Source organism: Ursus maritimus, unplaced genomic scaffold (assembly GCF_017311325.1).
Source record: "Ursus maritimus isolate PB19 unplaced genomic scaffold, ASM1731132v1 scaffold_21, whole genome shotgun sequence".
NCBI classification, from domain to species: Eukaryota; Metazoa; Chordata; class Mammalia; order Carnivora; family Ursidae; genus Ursus; species Ursus maritimus.
In genome coordinates this window covers 45,984,372-45,990,611 of record NW_024424564.1, presented here as the reverse complement: position 1 = coordinate 45,990,611, position 6,240 = coordinate 45,984,372, and positions in this window count along the sequence as shown.

The following is a 6,240-nucleotide window of genomic DNA, read 5'->3' as shown; positions in this document are numbered from 1 at the left end:
ACACACACACACACACACACACACACACACACATATATTTTAAGTATTTTAAACATATAGATCCTAGCTCACAAGCAAGAAAGTATAATGTTCAGGTTCTAAGAGAGGGAGAACCAAGACCAGAGAGAGGGGCTGCTGCCTCATACTCTGTGGGAAAACGAAGGGTGGATATGGGTTATTGAGATTTTAATGCCTAATCTGGGACTAGGTCTGGGCTATGTGTCCTGCTGTCGCCTAGAAGTCAGATCTGATTCCCAGTGTGAAGTCAGGTGTCAGAACTGATTAGAGGAACAGCCTTTCTCAGCTATCAGCCTGGGGTCACTGCAGGAATGGAGATACTCTCCCAGGCCAGGGGTAGAACAAGGGGTACGTCCACCGGATCAGAGCCTCAAGCCTGCACCATGCACTAGCGTGAGGCCTGGCTCCAAGCTACCCACAGGGGGTGGAAATCCCAAGCTGAAGCATTACATCGAAACAGTCTGCAATCCACGAGCCTGTAGGAGCAACAACAAAACCACCCCGTGAGCTCACAAATCAAAATGACAAATTGTGTACAGCACACCTACACTCTGAAAGACAGCTTACAGACTCAACAGACAGAAGAATTCACACCCGGAGAACTAGAGATAATATAAATAATGACTCCAGTGCAGTCACTGGTGTCTCAGGGCTCCTGGGCTACAGGATAAAGCAATGAAAAGCATGATCCCAGGACAGGGTGAAGGGGCAGATGTGGCAGGTGTCTGCAAGCAACCAGCCATGGCTGAGGTCAATGCTGCCCTGGAGTTGGTCAGGAAAGACAGGAAGTGACCATTTTAGCCAGAAAGGGTGACACAGCGGTGGCATGTGATGGTCTGTATCATCGTGTGTGGATGATTGGAAACACATAGTTGCACACGCGTGTGTATATAAACACATACAACTCTGTGGAGGGACGTGTGAGTATGTTTAGGTCTCGTCCGCACAAGAGCACAGCAGCATTGCGCACAGTAGGGAGACGGGGAGTACGAGAGGCCAGGTTTACATGCTGGCGTCTAAGCGGGCACATCGTGAACGTGAACATGAATGCATTAATAACCTCTGAACGTGGGCAGCCCATATGTCCTCTTTGATCCTCTCTTTACCCATCTGTAAAGCAGGCCTCCTGAAGGAGGTGATATTGGGAATTCATGAGAAAAATGAATGAAAAGTGCCTAGACACATGGGAATTTCTTATTCTTGTTCATAGTTTTCAGGGTGTGTATATGTGTGTGTGTGTGTGTGTGTGTGTGTGTGTGTGTGTGTGTGTTTCAGGGACGACAAGCCCTCAAGCTCACCTTCCCACATTTCTCAAGGTCTTGCCTTGCCATCCCCCACTCCCTCCTCCTCCCAAGAAGCCTCCGTGTATGGCCCTGACTCAGCCACTGGGCAGCCACAGCCTCCGCAGTGCAGGGGGGAGGGGTGCAGGGCTGGGAAGATTGTTTAAGGAAGGGCCCCAGGGACTGTGGGGGGCCAGTTCTTCCCTCCCCTGCTCCTTCCCTCCCTGCCCCCGGTTCTGCTGAATATGGGCATTTCTCTGGCCCCTCATACACAGAACACTGCTGCTAATTTTATGCCCGAGCTCTGAAACGGTGTAATTTGAGGCCACTCTGTCAGCAGTAGGCACCCGTGCTGCTACTGCTCCAGGGGTGGAGAACGAGGCAGACGGCTAGCCAGGAAGAGGAGCCAAACTCCTCACACATTCCGTTAAGCCAGTATTCACCGGGCCTTTCTGAGGATGTACAAAGAAATGCCCAAAGTGACCTCTGGCATATCGAGAGTTGACTTCCGATGACCTCCACTGGCCACAGCCTGGGAGGAAACGAACAGGAGTCATGGAACAGCGGGATCGGTAGCTCCCCTCCCAGGCGCTGGAGCTCAGATATTTTATTGCTAGAAGAAAGCACCTCTGGCCTTCCCTCCCCCAGGTTGCTTTGAGAGCCTACCCAAACCTAATAACCCAGAGATTCAGATCCGAAGGAAAATCGCTGGGGGCGGGGGGGGCACGGGCTGGAAGCAACTGACAGTTAAGGGACAGCCTGACAGTGACACGGAGGATGGAATGCCAAGAGAAAGCAGGTGCAAGAAGTCAACAACAAACGGCAGGAGCCGCTCCGAGAAGGGGCATCGCTGCATTACAGAAGATGGCCAATGTCTGTTCAGAGCCACATCTCCAAGGACAGGTTCCATACGCTCAGGCCACACCCGAGGCACTCCCAGAGGACGGGGTGGGATTGAGGGCTGGGTCTAAAACTCAAAACATGCATGGCACTCTTAGCAGCCCTGACTGATGCGGGTGCTGGCGTATCTGAGATAAAGCGCGGCTCTTGGTTTAGAGACGAGGAACACGGCCTCCAAGGAGCCGGTGGTCAGGCCCGAGAGCCCCAGTCCCAGGAAATGGGGCACGGTGACAGGCGGGGGCTGGGGAGGAGGCAGGACCAGGCGTCCCAGATTAGGCTGAGCAAGATTCCTGGGGATCCCTCACGCACTGAATTCCTCAATCTTGACCCACATGTGTCTCTCCTTGTAATTTATGAGGGGAGCGTCACTGGACCTCCTCCCTGAGCCATAAATAGCCACCCCTGGCCGTCCCCAGGGAGTGGTATTTGGAGACAGAGGGTGTGGACGAAGCCAATCGGAAAGCAAGCTCCCTGAAGGCAAAGGGCTCTGCCTTCTCTTTGGTGCCCCAGCTGGCAGCAGAGCTGGGTGCGGAAATCAGGTGCCCTGGCTCTGGCACGTGGCTGACTGGAAGTTCATTTTTCTTGTTCATTTTTCTAAGTGGAGATGATCGTATTTGCTTCCTAGGATTACTGCATTACTCATTGTTTCAAAATGTATCGAGCACTTCCTATGTGCCAGACACCCAGCCTGTGCCCGGCTCCAGATAAAAGTAATTGCCCCTGGGATACATACTTCCTGGAGGTGTATTAAACAGGATGATGAATGTCAAGGGCTTAGCATGGTACCCACACCTAGAAGGTGGTCAGTAAATTACAATGTTGTTATTATTGATGATAATTTTCTAGGTATGGATTGGACCCTCTCCTGGTTTATCTCGCCATGCGCACTCTGCTCCTCTGTATCTTAAAACTTACCACATTAGATTCTAATTTTCCCCACATTCCTCTAACCCACTCTCACCGAGCTTGACTTTATGGAAAGGACTTTGCACTTAATCAATATGTAGACGGAGACAGACCACCAGGGGGCGCCGCGACTCAACATCCCGGCTCCCGCTCTGCAGCGCCACCTAGAGGACAAATGTGATGAGCCGCAGTAGAAGGAACAGCCCCACTAGAGGGTCAAATTGTGAACTAGCCCAGAGGAGAGCTGCGTGCGGGATCCCACTGTCCTCCCCAGAAGGGCCATCGGTCCGAATCTGAGCAGGACTCGTGAGAAGATGCCCCCAGAGGCTAAGGATCCTGAACCTCCTCTCCACTGATCAGAAATAGACCCCGAGATGCACTGAGTTTCACCATCCCCTCCACCATAAAATTGCAGGAGCGCATGAGTTAGCACTTGCAAAATCTTGGAACAGTGCCTGGCCCAAAGTCCAGCTCAGTACATGTTGGCTCCAGTTATTGCTCCTTAATCCCCATAAAATAGGTCATACTTTTATCCCTGGTCTGGAGATGAGGAAACTGAGTCTTTATCGGATCAGGAGCCTGAACCAGAATGACTTAGTGAGTGAGCGGCAAGGTAAGATTTTGATGTCAGATCTGGAGGACTCCAAAACACAGTCAGTAACCGTGCTGGACCGGCCCCCAGTCTTTCATGTATTCATTCCATAAGCATTCATTTAGCATCCACTCCACACAGGCATAGAGGATACACACAGGAATCTGGCACAGCTGTGGCCCTCAGAGAGCTCCCGCTGCTGCTGAAATACACACATAACCACGTAGGCATGCCTACACGCGCACACTTGCGGACATGCAAACACACGCACGTGCGTGTGCACACGTGCCCACACATGCACACATGCACGCATACACACACGCATACAGAACGAAGTACAATTCCGGGAGAAGCTGGGAGATACAGAAGAATCCAGTTTCCCAGTTCCACGCCCAGTGCTGTTTTCAGCCCCCAGGTGGTCAACAAACACAAATGTCTCCAGAGGCCTAGCAGGTGTCCTCCCCGGTTCAGATGGATCCTGGGTGCAAAGGCAAGGGGCGGGGAGGCGGTGGCTTATTGCCTGCCTCTCCACCCATCACCTTCCGGCACAGAACTCCAAGGACTCCCAGAAGTCTCAGTTTGAACCTGACCTTCCCGCTTTGCACAAAGGTCTGCCTGTCAGGGTAGAATCGAGCTTGTTTCAGTAGTGGCTTGTGGGCTTGATCCACAGCTTCGCGTGTGTAGATACCCAGGGTCTGGGTCTCCGTCTGTGCTATGGCTCCTGTCCCTGCAAGGGCTGGGGTCAGTAAGCCGGGCCGAGGGACTCGTAGGCCATGGCAATCCTCCGGAATTCATTCGAAAGGAAAGAGAGGGGCGCCTGGGTGGCACAGCGGTTAAGCATCTGCCTTCGGCTCAGGGCGTGATCCCGGCGTTATGGGATCGAGTCCCACATCAGGCTCCTCCGCTATGAGCCTGCTTCTTCCTCTCCCACTCCCCCTGCTTGTGTTCCCTCTCTCGCTGGCTGTCTCTCTCTCTGTCAAATAAATAAATAAAGTCTTTAAAAAAAAAAAAAAAGGAAAGAGAGTCCAGCACAGTGTTTAAATAAAGAGTGATGGAATCTGATGAACGTTTTTTAAAGATCCCTTTGCCACGTGGACGGTAGCCCACAGGAGGTGGCATTGGAAGTAAGTAGACAAAGCGCCCCCTTCTTACAGCTTTCTGATTCAATTTTTAAAAATCAGCTTTATCAAGTGTCATTTGCATACAATAAAACTCACCGACTTAAAGCGCACAGGTCAATGGGTCTTGACAATTATGCAACCAACCACATCACAATATAGGTCATTTCCATGATCCCAAAAAGATTCCTCAGGCCCCTTGCCACCGACCTCCCTGCCCTGCCTGAGGCTCTGGCAACGACCAACCTGCTTCCTATATTCTGTCATTTCTGAAATTTCATACAAATGGAATCATAGAGTATGTGGTCTTTTGTGTCTGGCTTTTTTCACACAGCATCAGGCTATTGGAGATTCATTGCTGTTGATGCATACATCACTAATTCATCCCTCTGATGACCGAGTAGGAGCCTCCTACATGGACGTACCACAGTTGCTTATCTTTTCATAAACTGATGGACATCTGTGTTGCCTCCCGTTTAGGGTTATTGACACAAAGCTACGACAGACATTCAAGCATAAAGGCTCATGTGGACGTGTGTTTCACTGCCCTTGGGTGAAGATCTAAGAGTAGGGTGCTGGATCCTATGGTATTTAACTTTAGAAGAACACTGTTTTCCAAAGTGGTTGTACCATTTTACATTCCCACCAGCCAGTGTATCAGGAAGCAGACACACCAAGGTTCCAGGTCCACGCTGGCTCGGAGATTGTGGCTCCAGGTCTGTAAACACGGGGGCATTGAAATGCAGTCATAGCCTCTGGGCTGGTTATTAAACCATCTCCTCTCCGCTCCAGATCTACGCTTCTATGCTCAGCTTTTGGGAGCTGGTGTTGGTTCTCCAAACCCCATTGCTGCTTGGCAGACTGATTCCCATTTGTTTCTGCCAATAGTAGCTCCTACCAGGAGACCAGAAGGATGGAGAGGAGGGAGGCATTTGCTCCTTTCTGTTTGCTCCCTGTACCCGACAGCACTGCCCTGGAAGTCAGCTCTGGTTTTTTCCATATCCCCAGAATGAGGCTCATCCCACCCCTTCCTCGGAGGTCTGAAGTTCTGAGTCCCAGCCACCTGAAGGCCCTTCTCCAAGCTTCTGAGGCACCAACACCAGCTGAACAACTTCCCCCCCACCTGCTCCTCCTCCAAGCTTCTAGGTTGCAATAACCCCACTCTCTTCCTTCTGTTTGCACAGCCATAGGAAGCAGGTACTCTATCTGGTTACCTCAATGTCCCCTTTTGCTTTTCGGTCCTCCAAGATCTGTTCAACCAACCCCCTATATTAAGTTCTCACTGCGAAAATAACTTGCGTGTTGTCTTCCCAACACGCAGCCGGTCTGGCAAGACACAAGCCCATCTCCTGGCTGGCAAGACACAAGCCCATCTCCTGGCTGGCAAGACACAAGCCCAGCTCCTGGCTGGCAAGACACAAGCCCA